At 36.8% G+C, this 17,830-nt stretch overlaps 1 protein-coding gene across 1 annotated transcript in view; it reads right to left on the bottom strand.

Moving 5' to 3' along the window:
• The window catches only part of LOC138705821 (nose resistant to fluoxetine protein 6-like), a 358,549-nt gene extending 345,974 nt beyond the window's left edge, over nucleotides 1–12,575 (bottom strand). The window contains exon 1 of the mRNA XM_069834486.1: nucleotides 12,437–12,575. The gene's annotated coding sequence lies outside the window, so the exon portion shown is untranslated. The remainder of the gene's footprint in view (nucleotides 1–12,436) is intronic.
• Nucleotides 12,576–17,830: the final 5,255 nt, after the last annotated feature.

Below are 17,830 nucleotides of genomic sequence, written 5' to 3'. Positions count from 1 at the left end.
GAATAACAAAGTAAAATGATAATTTGAATATTATTTATAACACTAAAGAATGATAACGGAATATAAATGATAACTTAAATATTATTTATATTGCTAAAGAATGATAAAAATAAAATTATAACTAGAACAAGACTTGAACTCACAACCTTCGAATCATTAAGTAAATACATTACCGCTACTCTATGAGGTGCAGATGTGAATGACTCCTGCTTAAACATCTTAGTCCAAAACTGCTTCTGTAAGCGCCTCCATCATGTAACATCACCGTTATCTGAAGTGGACTTAGAAAATATTTACTGTTCACGAGTGCGGCCACTTTTTTTTACAGTTGTACATCATTATTGGTCAGTGTTTAAGCATCTTTACATGGTATTATATATTTATAAAATATTTTTAAATTGTTAAAATATCTCAGCAAGGAGATTTGATAGGTTGCAAAAAATCAGCAGTTAAAAGTAATTTTATATTTTTCTCCAACTCATCATTTGAGCTATTCCAACATATGACACGTATCATCAGCATAAGACGGAGATTTAAAGTAAAGTAATAGTCCTAATATTGACACTTGAGGCACGCCATTTTTCATTACACATATCTTAGATTGATATTTTTTTCCTGTATCTACCCTTCTTATAATACATGGTGTTCCATTCCGTGTTCCGTTTATTTTCCCGGGAAATTTAAATGGTGAAATGTACGTTAACTTGTTACAAGAAGAGTTACCGCAGCTTCTTGAGGATGTTCCTCTGGAAACAAGACACCAAATGTACGTCCAACATGACGGGGCGCCTGCACAGTTCTACCATGTGGCAACAGCTCAGATGAATCACCAATTCCCACATCGATGGATAGGACGCGGAGGCCCTATCAACTGGCCTGCCAGATCCCTAGATTTAACACCCCTAGATTACTGCATCTGGGGGTGGATGAAAGACATCGTGTACCAGATTAGGGTGCAAACACGAGAAGAGTTGATTCAACACATTCTCGATGCCACGGCGACAATAAGGGAGGAACATTTGAAGTTACGAAATGCTACACGCGCGGTTCACACCCTTGCGAATCTTTGCCTTCAGATGCAGGGAGGAAATTTTGAACATTTGCTTTAAATCCACTCTACATGCAACAGACTGGTACAAAATGAAACACTTGTTTGTATTCTAACTATGATTCCTTTTTTGTCAATGATATCTTCAAATAAAATTTTTTTCTGCTCTTTTCAAATTGCCGTAACTACTTAATTATGAATGTCATCCTATTACTGTATTTACATTTTTTTGTTCCAAACAACATCAGGAATCACCTCAATAAACTGGGGGAAAATTTTGTGATACAACATGTATATATAACTCTTATATATGAGGGGTTCACAACCAGAGTGGACCAAATCCCTCTGGAATAGTTCTGAGATATTGAGTCTTAAAGTTTCTGGCTCACGCTTAGCAACCTTTACCTTCCATAGGAAATGCTGCCCTCTGTGGAGTAACAAATGAGTTATGGACTTTGTTTGTTTTGGCAATGAATAAATCTAAGTTTTCTTCATCCGAGATTGTATTAATCCACAAACTAATCACTGGTGGACTTGGTCCACTCTGGTTGTGAGCCCCTTATATATATATACTTACTGGCTTTTAAGGAACCCGCAGGTTCATTGCCGCCCTCACATAAGCCCGCCATCGGTCCCTATCCTGAGTAAGATTAATCCAGTCTCTACCATCATATCCCACCTCCCTCAAATCCATTTGAATATTATCCTCCCATCTACATATCTGCCACCCCAAAGGTCTTTTACCCTCCGGCTTCCCAACTAACACTCTATATGCATTTCTGGATTCGCTTATACGTGCTACATGCCCTGCCCATCTCAAACGTCTGGATTTAATGTTTCTAATTATGTCAGATGAAGAATATAATGCGTGCAGTTCTGCGTTGTGTAACTTCCTCCATTCTCCTGTAACTTCATCCCTCTTAGCCCCAAATATTTTCCTAAGCACCTTATTCTCAAACACCCATAACCTATGTTCCTCTCTCAAAGTGAGAGTCCAAGTTTCACAAACATAAAGAACAACCGGTAATATAACTGTTTTATAAATTCTACCTTTCAGATTTTTTGACAGCAGACTGGATGATAAAAGCTTCTCAACCGAATAATAACACGCATTTCCCATATTTATTCTGTGTTTAATTTCCTCCTGAATATCATTTAGCCTATAATTGTTAATGTTGCTCCCAGTTATTTGAATTTTTTCACCTCTTCAAAGGATAAATTTACAATTTTTATATTTCCATTTCGTACAGTATTATCGTCACGAGATATAATCATATACTTCGTCTTTTCGGGATTTACTTCCAAACCTCTCCTTCACTTGCTTCAAGTAAAATTCCCGTATTTTCCCTAATTGTTTGAGGATTTTCTCCTAACATATTCACGTCATCCGCAGAGACAGGCAGCTGATATAACCCGTTCAATTCCAAACCCTCTCTGTTATCCTGAATTTTCCTAAAGGCATACTCTAGAGCAGCGTTTCTCAAACTATGGTCCGCGGACCACCTGTGGTCCTCGAGTTCTGTCCTTGCGGTCCTTCAAAAAAGATAGAAGAAAAAATAAAATTCAAACGAATTGCGTTTCATAATGTAGCTGAAAATCTCAGACTTTGAAAATGACACATGGCAATCGCCTTTCACTTTTTCTCCCAGTACTAATATTTTATTAAATTTCTTACCCTACCCGTCTACCCACTTCCCACTCAACTCTCAACAACAAAAGAGAGATTTAAAGCACTATGAACGTGGTGTTTCTCGCCATCTTTTCTCTGCATATCTGATGCCGAGTCTGTAACCCAGCCAGGGACCACCTTAATTCATAACAGAGGACCAAAGTACCAACCTTTTCATATATTGATTACTTTCTTAATAGTTTTGCCGACACCCAGTCTGCACGTACTGTACATCGTAGACCAATAATAGAACATGCCAAATTGCATCTTTACTTGTTGAAAATTCGGGCATGATTCTGCATTAATTTTTTCATTTTTTTTTTCTTTTTTTTTTTTTTCCAGATGACGATATAAGAAATTTTAGACTCTGTCTGTCTTAAAATCCGACAGGTTTACTTTTTACACCTGCGTGTTTCGTCTCTAAGTGCCGTTTCAATTTCGCAGCTTTCATACACTCGTTTGAAAGCACTTCGTAACAAACAACGCACCGAGGTTTTGGTTCACTCTCATTGCCACACCAAGTAAATCCAAATTCCAAATAACTCTTGTAATATTTACGAAAATATTTTTTCTTTGAATAGCTACCCCTAGGACTAGATATTTCTTTAATGGCACTATAATTAATATATTTCTTCACACACAGCTTCTAAACTATTAGCACTGCTTAAATGAAGCGTATCATCATGTTCCTTTCTTTTCAAAGATCCGGATCGAAGCCAGTTTTCCATTATTTATAATGGGCACTATTTAACAGAGACATGGACAACTACTAGCGTGTACCACATAAGAAGGATTTCAAACAACTAACTGCTAACAGGCAAGCGATGAATCAACAATGCACAGAATTTGTTATAAGTTACTTGCTTGTTATAAGTTACTGGCTACAAAAAAATATAATTACAAAAATATTATAATTAATTAATTCTATTTTAAAAAATTATAAATTTTCTTTCGAAGGGAACAAGAGTAAGGTGGTCTGCAGAACAGTTCTGACTTAAAAAAATGGTTCCCACTTCAAAAAAGTTTGAGAAACGCTGCTCTAGAGCAAAGTTAAAAAGTAAAGGTGATAGTGCATCTCCTTGCTTTAGCCTACAGTGAATCGGAAACACATCTGACAGAAACTGACCCATACGGACTCTGCTGTACGTTTCACTGAATATATATATATATATATATATATATATAATAAATCGAGTATAGTTTTATTCACAACTAATTCAGTCTAGAACCTAAGTTCAGTAACCATGTAGTTTTCCTATAATATGCTCTTTCAGTAAAATCGTTTCTTTTCCATTATTAAGTGTAATGGTGGTGTCAGAAATCTTGATAAGAGTCATTCCACGTCAAATCGCACAGCAATAAAACACGACCTTCTCGGAAGTGGTCGAATTTTTTTTCATGAATTCCAGACATCAAATAAGGAGACCCATATTTTTTTATATTCACAATTATTAATTATTTGTGTAGTTATGAATATTTGAAGTTACGCAAGTTATGCGCGCACTGTTACATAAACTCGCTTGGAACTTTGTGTCTACATATAATTGAGATTTGCGGTTTGGCGCATTTGAAAGACGAAATACAACACTTTTTATTACTTTAGGCCTATCACAAATAAATTTAAAATTTGGCCTATTTTTTTAATCATTTCTTTTTCAAAGCAAAATTACTATATCAAATAGCCAAGTTAAAAATCTGAAAAAAAAAATATAGACTTGTTCGCTGATGTATTATCTGTAAACTACTGCATTTATAAATATGGGATCGGCACCCATACATTTGTAACAATTTATTTTCCGGAGGCATGCACGCGCTCGCGATGCCCAGCTAATGAACTGCTTGCAGCCATAGGCTAGAAGGCTGCCCGTGGAAATTTCCCATTGCATCTGATGTCACCATACTAATCATCAAATGATTAATACCTTAAGGAACAGTAAATATCTTATCTAAAATTATTTTATTATTGTCAGCTCAGGGGGAAGCCCTTCACAGTTTATACTGTAATATAGCCAAGTGCTTGATGATAGCAAGACTGGGTAAGGCAGTAAACTTTATGGCAGTAAACAGATGGCATGAGAGAAAAATAATCAGTTTGGGTTTGAATTTCGCGCAGTGACGTGACTTCTATACAACATGAGTGATGGTAAAGATCGCGTAATATATAACAAGTGTTTAAATCCATTTACCTTCCTAATCACGCTTTTAAAAAGAAAAGTACACTAAGACGCGTAAGTCGCGACTTATTGATAAAGCTCAATTTAAAGGAGACTTTGAGTGTGTAAATATGTGATTTGTTCCGTAAAAATCAATCAATTTCCGCATAGATCAGGTGAAATTATATGTGAAGCCTGTAGTTCTTGTGATATTAATAAACATGAATCAAATGAAAGTGCGGACAGAGAAAGTGATTATCCCAGTATTTCTTCTAGCAGTTCTATGGATACAGTGCTAGAAATCAGTAATATTGAGGAATTAAACAAGAGTTTGATGTCAATAGAATCCCCTATCAAGAAATGAAAGATACAACAAAACGATTCCCCCGTGAAAAGTTTCAAAAGTAAAAGGCTCCCTAGTATGTTAAGTTTTTCATGTAGAAGATGCATCATCATCCATTCAAAAGTCAGCCATATTTTATTTTTGACGGAATGCAAAGAAAGTACAACCTGAAAATTACATAGTTATTGCAGACTTTTCTGAAAATTATTCATTTGTAATACAATATTCAATACAAGGTGTGCATTGGAACATATGCCAAGCCACAATACAGTACAATTTTAATTTTACTTCCTACTTTATTTTATTTTATATTCTCTTATAGGCCTATTAATATTATATCTGAACTGTGACCGAACACGAGCGCTGCTCATTCGGTCTCAAATTTTGTTAATACTACTGCATCTCCTTTTTTATATTGATTGTATTATTTTATTTCTATTTCTCTTATTTGTAATTATATTCTTTATTCTGTATATTTAAATAAATAAATAAATCCTTTCGTAGTATATTTCAAAGGAGATACAGAAATTCGTTACAAAAGTAATGTCATCTCAGAAACCATGAAACATGACACCGATCCCTTTCACTTTTTTCAATCCGAAGCAATCAATTTCCTAAAGCAAGAATTCAACGATATGAAAAAATCATCTACTTTTCCAATGGATCAAGTTCACAAAAAAAAAAAAATGAAAATAATTGCTTACATGAAGACGATTATGGAATTGGTGCTGAATGACACTTCTTTGCAATGTCGCATGGTAAAGGTCCATGTGTTGGCATTGGAGATACTGTTAAAAGACTTGCCACGAGAGTTAGCCTATACAAGATCCTATAACAACACAAAAAAACTGTTTGATTAGTCACAAAAAATATTTCTAACGTGTCATTTATATTTTGTCCATTCAATAAGCACAAAAACCACACTGAAAATTTGCAGGCCAGATACCATAATCTAAAACCAATAACTGGTACATTAAAATTATATTATTTCATTCCGTTGTCGAAAACTGAAGATTTAGTAAAACAATTTTCTTTCAAGAAAGAAGGTAGGCGAATGAAAATTTAAAATGTGAATGAAAAGAAACATTTGAAAAGCATAATGTACAATTATTTGAAGATATCATAATAAGTAAATTAGCAGTGTTTCCTCGAGTAACTTGATCCGTACTGGGTGTAATGTTGCAAAGTTCAGTCAATTATCCAGCGCCGATAAACCTCTTAGCGCGCTTTAAAGCTTCCCGTCCACTGCTGATGCGCCGACCGCTACACATTCTGTCATAAGTAATTAAATTTCCATTAAACTATTGGAGATCCCATTCTGATTTTTTCTGAAATTATTAAGAATACTTCAGTGCACCTAGTAGGCATTTTTTTAGATTTTTAATAGGGCTATTTCACATTGATGTATATGTTTTAAAAATTTAATTATAAAAAAATATTTGAAATAATTATATTAAAATTAGTTAGTAAATATTTAATAAAAGACAGTACTTTAAGCTTTTAAATGCATTTTTTCAAAAAAATTTCAACATCAATATCGTCAGAAATATGACGCTTTAAATGTTGCATTGTGCGACATTTTTAACGAATTTTAACATGTAATATTTTAAAAACATGTGGACTTAGGAGGAAATAAAAATAGACTTGTTGGTTTATGAGACCCATAGAGTTGGTAAAAAAATATAAACGCAATCAGAAATATGAAGGTCAAAATTTGTATAATTTTGTGCGATTTGACGTGGAATGACTCATAAGTGTGAGCGGGAGTCGAACACAGTAGTCAACCGTTCAGCAATCCATCCAACTTAAGTTGACGGTCGCACAACACATGGGTACACTAAGCCTTAAATATCCCCATAACCAAAAGTCCAAGGCATTAAGATCTAGGGAACGAGCAGCCCATGGTACAGGATCACCCCGGCCAATCCATCGAAGATTAAATACTCATGTTAGATATCGTCTGACTCAGTGGCGGCTGATTGACTGAGGCAAGTGAGGCCGGGCCTCAGCCACTTGGCTTAACTGAAATCAAATTTTGTGTTTTTATATAATATATTAGTTATTTGAATGAAGCATATATCGTTGTAGAAGCATTTGAAAACTTTGATGTATATAGAACTGTTTTGCAGTAAAATTTGTTCCTGAGGCCGGGATCGCTTGTGCCGGGTCTGGCTTGTGATGTATATAGACCTGTTTTGCAGTAAAATTTGTTCCTGAGGCCAGAATCGTTCGTGCCGGGTCTGGCTTAACGCATTTCATGTCCTTTCGCGGGCTTTGAGTTTCGCTTAAAACGTTGTAGCTGAGGCACAATTCGTCTGGCCTGGTCAGCTTTCACTCCTCCCATCCATGGGCCGGCCTCAAGGGTAGAGTGGGGTGGGAATAGCAGTGGTGACTTGTTTTCCTAACTAGGCCATAAATAACAAAATTCCAGCTCTTTGGCAGGCAGAGACCCACTCGATTCTCTCCCCTTATGTCTCAGTTTATGACATAAGCGTGGGTGTTCTACTATTGTACTTCGTAGTAATTACAGTAGTGAATCTGGGCCAATGTTGTTATGTATTTTGGGAAAATATAAACAGAAACAAATGAGAGAAATAATGCTGGAGAAGTTAATTCATTGTTAGAGTGTCCTTTTTCGAGAAGAAATAATACTGAAAGAAAGGAAGTTTTAAATAAAGAGAGATACTACCTACGACATCGCTGATAATTTTTCTGACACATAATCTTAAAACGCGAGTTTCTATTGCATCCTGGTATGGGCAACATAAATGGTTATGTGGTAATGTGAGGCAAAATAAACTTCTCTTGGCCTTATTTGTTGCTGTCAAAGGAAAAAAATAAAAAGAAAAGAAAGAAAGGTGAATTTCAACACAAAATATGGGTTGCTTCATCACACTGAAACAATCACTGAAACTCACAGCATAACAGCTTATTTGGTGAGTGAAATTATTATTTTTCTTGATAGTAATAAGAATAGACTAATAATAATAATACAGTAATAATGATATTAATAATATAATAACAATAATAATTAATATCATAAACAAACATTTCCTATCGGAAGCACTTAAACTAGTTGCATCTGGCCTCACCGAGGATTTCGATCATCGGCCGCTACTGGTCTGACTCCGTTATGGAAATGGCCTGGTACTCCATCATGCATAAACCACATTTACTTCGAGACTTTGATAGTACTGTACTTCCTCCGGCAATACTGGCAATTGATTTGCTAAGAAATGCCAATACTGAGAACCAGTTAATCTATGTCAGGCATGTCAATTGATGCCCACAGCAGCAAGCGCGCGCTTTAGAGCCCAGGAGAGCCCGAGCGCTTTACAGCAGAAATGAAAGAGATAGACGAGAGAGGTGGTATATGCCGCTTGGTCGAGCTATATTCATGGATGGCCAGCACTGATTCAATAGATGAAGGGAAGAGAACTTATTAAAACTGTATCCATGTTAATTTTTAGATTTGCCTGAGAAGTATAAGTGGATTATAAGAATGTAAGTTTTAATTTTAATGCTCATTTTTCCCAAGTTTGATTTTTTTATTCAAAAGAAATATTTTTGATGAATTTAAATACTTTTATAGTCACAATCATGCCACGGTATGAAAGAAGAATTCCACAACCTCGAGCGGGATTCGAACCTGCGACTTCCTGTACTCCAGTCAGGCGCTCAACCAACAACTGTACTATCGAGTTCGTTTCACGCTAAAGGTTCGGAATCCTCCTTTCATACTGGCGACTCTGTTATAGAGTACTGTCCATAGCATCTGATCTAGTCATCCAACATCGTAAGATGAAGATTACATTAGAAATATTTTCTCAACTTTTCGTATAGAAAAGTGAAATTTTCAGGTATAGGCCTATTTATTTAGTAGCCTTACAGAATGTTTTCGTAAATCTAATATACCGTATATACGTAATTACTGAAGATAGTGTATTGAAAATTTTTAAAATATTCGCATGGAAATTGTTTGTAAGGAAATGAATTAACAAAGCTACTACTGTTACATCATGAGCAAAAGATACATGCCCATGTGTTGTAAAAATGTCAGCTCTATAGCTTCAGCAGATTTCGAGAAAATAATTTTATATTCTGATGATAGGAAGTTGCTCACAAATATCACCTTAAAAGCATAATGCGATAAGAGTTTTGTTATGTAATATTAGTTACACTTAAAACAGATACAGTGCCTAGGTAACTTTGCTTTGTACTGTAATATTGTTGTGATTAGTTTATTGATTACTTTTGTAAGGCTAAAGATACCATCAATATAAATTCCAACTTATCATGGCATACTCAATCTCTTTCTTTGGAATATCACTTTCTTTATGAATGATGTTTCATCCACTTAATTCAGTATAATATTATACTACTATGGAATTTAAATGAATATTCCTTCTTAACTCTCTATTATGTTATTAAGATTTAAAACAAAGTGCAATATTAAGAAATCAGTGTTAGTACTTTTGTTTTACAGACAATATAGATAATATTAAACAGAAAGAAGCCATATAAAAATAACGACATAAAATTTCACGTTCCGTTTGAAGTTTGTGCACCACTGTTTTCTTAATCCAACAGGTTGCTTATTCATATACACAACACTTCCTCTTTCCATACTTAGCGCTTGCTGCCCGCGCACGACATCAAGGTCAGAAAAATGCGCTTGCTTTGACATCACTGATCTATCGGGTAAATGTGTGACCCTATCAAACCTGTGACCAACATGAACATTTTAAAGTAAGTTTTTCTTAAAAACTGTTAATTTTAGGACTCATGTTTATTGAACTTTTTTCCTTGTTTTTATGCATACTACCACCCACAAAATATTAGGCCTTTGTTTTTAACATTCTGTATGTAAAATCGTTGTCCAAGCTGGACGGATGGCCTTGGTAGTGGTCTATTCTTGAATCCGAAATAGGCAGGCCGACCATCCTGCTCAAACCCTTACAGCCAGATCCCATCCCCAGACGAGACGTGATAAACCCAGGGCTAGGGATGCCAAGCCCTTAAAATCTACATCAGCGTCAAAGACTCATACTATCCTCAAAACTTCACTCCAGCATACATTTAACGACTGCAGACGATACATAAAAAAGAGGAAGGTGGCAAATGGTAATTGAATGAAAAGGAATACCCCCACAAAAAACATTCTGCAGCGTCTGCTTTACTCGCAAATTCCATCACCACCAGGCCAGGGATTGAACACGGACTACTTGGATAGAAGTCTAGTGCTAAGTCATGGATGCGGCAGTGGATAGTGCTGGTTTGTCTCCGAGCTTCGTTGTTAGCAGAAAGAGTCCGACTTCACATTTACTAGCATTAACCTTGGGACTGTAGTCACTAACCATTCATGGAGGAGGTCCAAGATCGCCTACAGTCTCCAGCCCATTACCAGTAAAATTGTGTCATCTGCATGCGATATGCAGCTTCATTAAGACAAATTTGTTTAGTCTTGCCGCATGTAAATAATGAAAGTGGGCGGGGGGAGTATGCTTATTGTTGCAGTACCGGTACGTAACGAAGAGAATGTCTTGTTGAGATTTTAAAATGATTTCGTTGGTAAATCGATCGAGAGATGTTACAATTTTCAATAGACTTTACATTTTCCACAATGTATGTTAAAGACTGTTACCTTAAATAATTAAGCGCATCTTTGAACAATACGTTTATCTAGTCAGCTTAGAAAATAAGGTAGCCGGTCGTTGTGTGCACAACGGCTATAACACGCAGTTTAACATTGCTTGTAAACCAAGTCATGGATTCGAAACTCGCCTAGGTTATAAATGTTGTCTATAGTTGAGCTACCATGTCGTGTTCGCTACACGTCACATGATTCCGCCATATTTCGTGTAATTTATTATTGTAAGTTTAAAGCCGGAAACACATTATTGCCACGGCATGTGTTCTCCTGTGAGATCACATAAGTTGGAAGGCACGTGCTGTGTCGCGTTGTGTGCACATTATCGCCACGCCATGTCACTTCACACTAAACTTACAATCTGTTCAGTCGCTATTTTATTCAGTAGCTTTCTGTAGCAGAGATGGCAGATGAATGGGTTAGTAGTTCCAGTAGTTCTTCAGAGTTTGAAGAAGACATCGAAAATGCTCTGGTTGATGCGGATTATAAATTTATTACAATTGATGTAGGCTCTTACGGCAGAAACAGTGATGGATGTGTTTTTGCTAATTCACACTTTGGGAAAAAAACTGGAATCTAATACTTTAAATGTGCCACAAAATGCTCCATTAGTTGAAAATGGGGAACCACAACCACACATAATTGTTGGGGATGAAGCATTTCCACTAAAGAAATATCTTCTGCGTCCATATGGCAGGCACCATTTAGATGGAGACGAAACAAAAAATATTTTAAACTATAGACTTTCCCGAGCGAGAAATGTGGTCGAGAATGCATTCGGAATTTTGACTGCTCGTTGGAGAATTTTTCGAAGATATATGGAGGTACAACAGAACATGGTCGATAGAATTGTACTTGCGTCATGCTCCCTGCATAATATGCTATGTAAAGACAATATGTTTGAGCCTGTTGTGCAAGCACTTTCACTACCAACCTGTGCCCTAAGAAACCTAGACCACTTGAGAAGAAACAGTACACGCGAGTCTTTTCAAGTGCGAGAAAGCTTCAAGGAATATTTTAATTCTCTAGGCTCAGTGCCTTGGCAATTCAATGTTGTTCGTCGAGGTAGATCGCAAAATTAAGATTAATGTCTACAGTACAGCTGTTGTAGTCATTGTTAATATGCACTTTTATGTGTATGGTCGCATCTACACTGATGTACCTCCTAAAATAACAACAATAATAATAATAATAATAATAATAATAATAATAATAATAATAATAAAAATAATAATAATAAAATAGTAGTAATGATAAGGTTAAGTTGAATCGATGATTTACTTATGGGCTATTCCATATGAAATCGATCAGTAAAAAACCTCGCATTTTTTATACTCATTGTATCACTGTTCTCTACGTACAAAAAAGGTTTCATTGTATTTAGAAATTTTAAGGTCAATTTTCTCTATATTTCGGTCAATTTGAGATGGAATAGCTCTTGGAAATAAGTTAACATTCAGTACTCACCGCTTATATTAATCTCTCTTCCTCTTCCCTCCCAAGCTTCTTTTCTCATGTTTAAGTCTCTGCAATTGGATGACTTAAAATTATACATAAATTCATATTGCCTTACTTTTTCAATGATATATTCCTCCATAATGAACCTGCACGTGCTCTCCACCGTCCAACAATGTCCGGTGCGACAGAAAATCTAAACGTGATGGCACGAGTGCTACACAGGAGAGGACGTGGTGTCCGTGGCGTGGGAACAGTGTGATTCTAAGCAACGTAAATAAATGGAGAAAACGAATACCACACATTGAATGTAGAACGTGACAGCACAGGAAATCACATTTCGTGCCGTGGCAATAATGTGTTTCTACCTTAAGGGTACGAACACGTTGACGATGGTAGACTAGCTGGTAGCGGTAGTGGGGGAAATGAATCGCTAGAATCATATGACACCGCACACGTTGACTCATGGATGGTCGCTTTACTGCTATAGGGGTACCACTTTGTAAATGCAGTTGTAATGCGCATGCGCTAATCTCCCCTCCTACAGTTCTTGTTCATGGCGAGCGCTGAATTCGTAGGGAGTACAGTTGCGCCAAAGTGAAGTGAAGTGGTAGTATAAAATAAATAAATGAATACTAGTAATAGTGCTGTGTGTTTAAGTTATAACCAGAGTATTGACATGTCTTTACGTGAGTAATATTGTTTGATCATAAACTCATGTATGAATGTTCCCCAGAAAAATAGACGAAATTATGCGAGCATGTGCGGAAATCAGAGGACAAATATTTTGACCAGAAGTGTACAGTTGAAGCGGAAGTAAAGAACACAATCCAATAAGAGTCTCGATAATAGCGACTTAGCACCGCCAACTTCGGTTAAGACACAGATTCTGATTGGTGATCGACGTCGGGGAATGCACAGAGGGGAACACGCAGCGAGTATGGGAGAAGGAAATGATTTAGGTTTCCGCCATAGCTGCCTTTTCTAAGTGGTCTAGCTATAGCTTTCCAGCACGCTGTAAGCTCCAAGAATGGTTTCAGTCATTCTTTCAAGCTTGCAGCGCAAGTCTCGGCGTGGAGCAGAGAGGCATTGGAGAGGTGATCTGTGGACCAGATGTCAATGATGACTTGTGTAATTAGTAGAGACGACTTTTATCAATTATTTGTGTAATTCGTGCTTTTTAATTTACACAAATTTGTATTCTATTTTAAACTACGCGCGTGTGATTTAGTTTTGACGTTAATTGGCCGTAACTCGGTAAGCAGTAAAGATTTTGAGGAGCGGTAACTTTTAAAACGAATTTCCATTCTTACTCAACATTTTTCTCGCTTTGACCCCCCATCTAACATGAAAAACAAAAAAGTTTACCGCTTACCGAAAATTTTTTCTGTGAGCAGATCACTTCAAAGTTAGTATTTTTTTCTCACTTTTAAAAACAATATTTTGACTTCGAATTGTTTTCTATGCTTCCCTTGGACATTGACCTCAATACAAAAAATTGCAGCGCGATTGTTTGAATATCATAGATGCTACGATGTGATAAGTTAAACGGAGCGGGAAATATCATTCTTGGCTACTCCGACTATCAGCCAGCGGCCTGTCAAAATCCGCCTTGAGCATACCGCTTGCTTCACTCGTGGCGGGAATCCTGTGTCAGTGGTTGTAAAGTTTTAAAACACTGCACACATTGGATGTAGAAAAACGTATTGCTCGTGTGTTCGAAAGACCTGCCACGACATTAACTTTTCGTATAGATTCAAAACTGGAGGTAGAGTTTAATAATTTTTTAATTACAAACTACTAATGAATTCGGATGAATGGACATCGTCGTTCACCAATAGGCCTGATTTGCAGTCTTCGACCTCATTTCAAGAGTTTAATCGCTTTTTTCTGTATGTGCCTTAATACCACGAAAAATAAAAAAATAAACAAATAAATAATAACTAATATCAATCAAATTATTGAGAATGTTCACTAGGCATTATTTTGTAAGAATTGTACAGTTTACCTCAGTGTGAGTATAAGCCGTTCTTCCTGCAAAATAGGATTCCCTGGCAATTTTTCCGAGCCTTCTGTATGAAATCTTTGGTTAAATAGAGAAGATAATCGAAAGTTTCGATTTCCACTTTCGGGTAGCTAATGCATTTTTCTGGAAAGTTCCGCAGATATTTAAAAAGATAATATTCACCAAACGCAACCCTTTATTATTTATAGGATGAAGGGAACACTCTCGAGAAAAGAATTCTTGTAATAATAATCACTTTAATTCTGCACTGTCTAATAAATCAAATTCGTCCTCACTACTTGAATCCCTTGCAATATCAAGTCTACACAGAGATTCCAAGGAGATGACATAATCAGCTGTGAGTCAGCTGACAGATTAAAGCGACCTGCAAACAAGTTCCAATTTGTGCACACCAAGCTTCCTTGTCTTTCACAAACACTGCTAGCGGAGCCTGCTAGCTTTAAAGCTAGGCGCCAACGTGTTCGTAATGCAGGGGTCATCAGCGCAGAGCATCCTGGGGCTAGCTTCTCTTACCCGCAGAGAACACAGTGCACCATGGTGCACTCGTTGCTGCTAGCGGATATGCTCTCTACCTCTTCCTACTGCACGACGGTGCACACGGGACGGCACCGCTTACCCTTTGCACATTTCAGCGAGTGCTGACGACTACTGGTCTAATGCAATGAGCAGAATAAAAAAGACGCTTGAAAGAAATAAGGAGTGTTTTACATTTTTTTTTCTGTAGATTTCCCAATCACTCACAAAACCATCCCCCTTCTGCTTACTCAGTGCCGGATTTAGGCCTAGGCAACCTAGGCAGTTGCCTAGGGCGGCAATTTCCAGGGGGGCGGCATTTTCTCTCTTTTTCCCCTCCTTTTTTTTTCTTTTTTTCTTTTTCATTTTACAGTGAAATTTGTTTTTAAAATACTTGTTGCTAAATCTTTTCTGAAGTTTGTTCTTGAACACCTTGTGGAAGTCGGATATTGTTTTGTTATCGCATTGTCGTGGTCGTGGCGAGAGTAAAAGGAAAGTGTGCAGCTGCATAGTTATATTGTAGTGCCGATATCACGTTGTTATAGGTGCCTACTATGAAACTGTTTAAATTTAACTGCTTGTATAAACAAGAATGCATTGTTGAAAATCAAATTGGATGTGTTTATTATTTATCGCTATGAATAGTAACCACAACTCTCAGTTACATTTTTCCAATATAATATATCGTCAAAAATACTGTTTAATCACTTTCCAGCATGTGCACTATATAATCCGCAATTTACTTTACGCTTCCTATCGAAATAAGAAATACTCGTAATAATTACACTAATCAACAGCATTTTTGTGCCGACAAACAGAATGCGGATTATTACCAAGTCTGATGCGCTGATTACGAATATGTAATCAGATTTTTTCCATCACGTCAGGTCACAGTACAGAGAACTGTGGTCAGGTTTCCGAGCACTGCAACAATGTTGTATTTTATGAATAGCCATAAATACAGTGCTCGCGGGAAGTAACTAGGTATTATTAATTGGCTGTGGAATTTTTAATATTGATGCAACCATAAAGAAAATAGTGTGTACATATAGATCATTAAATAGAGTTTGAACTTTTTCGGGTCCGTAGTATAGATGGTGGCCGTGAGGGGCAACAATAGCAAAGATGGTCATTCACCTGTTTGTTCGCGAACAAACTGCACGCTATGAAGTGTGGAATTCCGTCGTTTTCGTTCAGAGATGGTGCCATACAGAGAAAGGAAGGAATGCCACAATCCGTCCAGAGACAATAAAGAATTGGAAGCACGGATTCGGGGCATTATCACCTATGCCCCATGCAACTTCCTCCAGAAGACTGTGGATTCCATTACCGGCCGCTTGAGGAAACTGGTGGAAGCCACAGGAGCCTACGTTTAATTTCGATGTATGCATACGTATTCCCATTTTACAAGTTACACATGAAATAAATTTCAATAATTTATCTTTATAAATATAGAATTTATACACATTTTTCAATACCTAGTATTACATGTACCAAGTCCCTCTTCACTTGACATATCTGAATCATGGTTTGTTGATACTTGAAAGAAAATATAGACTTACAGGGTGCCTGGTAATGAAAACAGAGATAGTCAGTCTGTATTTTGTTTAGTTCGGGTGTAGAGGTCTTGTTAGTAGTGTGAACTGTTCTGTGTGAAATGAAATGAAGAAGCAAAGGAGTTGTAAAAACTTTCCGAACCAATGGTATGGCGTGAACAAAAGAACCACGAAGATTACTGTTATTTCTGCTTAACCAATATTACTGGATTTTCTTAAAAAAAAATAAGAGACTCATTCAGTTTCCTATCAGCTCTAAGACCAATACCTCATGGAGAAAATTTACCTGTTCCCATTCCACCTTCTACATGGCAAGAAGAATCGGAATCTGACATAACGTCATCTGATGATGTGCAGCCCTCTATATCAAGGGATGACGTCTACATTCCAGATGAAGAGAGAGAAGAAAAGCCACATTTAAAACATAGGTGGAACTCAACGATCTGGTACGTGATTTGTACTTAACTAAACAGCTAACTGAGCTTCTAGAATCTCGTCTTCAGGAATGGAATGTTATGTTTTATTTATCGACGCTCGCAACTGCAGAGGTTATATCAGCGTCGCCGGATGTGCCGGAATTTCGTCCCACAGGAGTTCTTTTACATGCCAGTAAATCTACTAACATGAGCCTGTCGCATTTAAGCACACTTAAATGCCATCGACCTGGCCCGGGATCGAACCCGCAACCTTGGGCATAGAAGGCCAGCGCTATACCAACTTGCCAACCAGGTCGACTCAGGAATGGAAGGTGCTGGATAAAGATACTAATGTTTCAGTATTTAGAAACATAAATAAGGATCTATTACCATTTTCATAGTTACAGATTCTGGAGTTTGTACATGCAGCGATGTAAATGGACTGATTAAAACTAGGTATTACACATAATGCTGAAGAGTGGCGCTTATTTATAGATGCTTCTAAAATTAGTCTGAAAGCCGTTTTGTTACACAATCATAATAAACTTTCCGATATATCTGTAGCATACAGTGCAGCAATGGAAGAAACATGCGAAAACATACGTCGTATTCTTGAAGTCATTACAATATGAAAACCATTGTTGGCATATTTGCGGGATCTTAAAGTCTTCTACATGGAATGCAGAGTGGATTCACTAAATATGCTTTTTCTGTGCCTTTGGGACAGCCGAGATACTCAACATCACTATATAATCAAGGAATGGCCAAGAAGAGAAGATTTCACTCCTGGGAAACATAATGTAAAATTTAAACCTTCAGTTGACCCACAAAAAATATATCTCCATCCTTTACACATTAAATTAGGGCTCATGAAGAACTTTATGAAAGGTATGGACACAACAGGCAAAGGTTTCAAGTATCTACGAAGAATATTCCCTGGCTTGTGTGATGCAAAATTAAAAGAAGGATTATCCTTTGGACCTGAGGTTAGAAAAATGATG

The sequence above is a fragment of the Periplaneta americana genome, chromosome 9 (genome assembly GCF_040183065.1).
Source record: "Periplaneta americana isolate PAMFEO1 chromosome 9, P.americana_PAMFEO1_priV1, whole genome shotgun sequence".
In the NCBI taxonomy this organism is placed as follows: domain Eukaryota; kingdom Metazoa; phylum Arthropoda; class Insecta; order Blattodea; family Blattidae; genus Periplaneta; species Periplaneta americana.
This window is presented reverse-complemented; position numbering and strand designations above follow the sequence as displayed.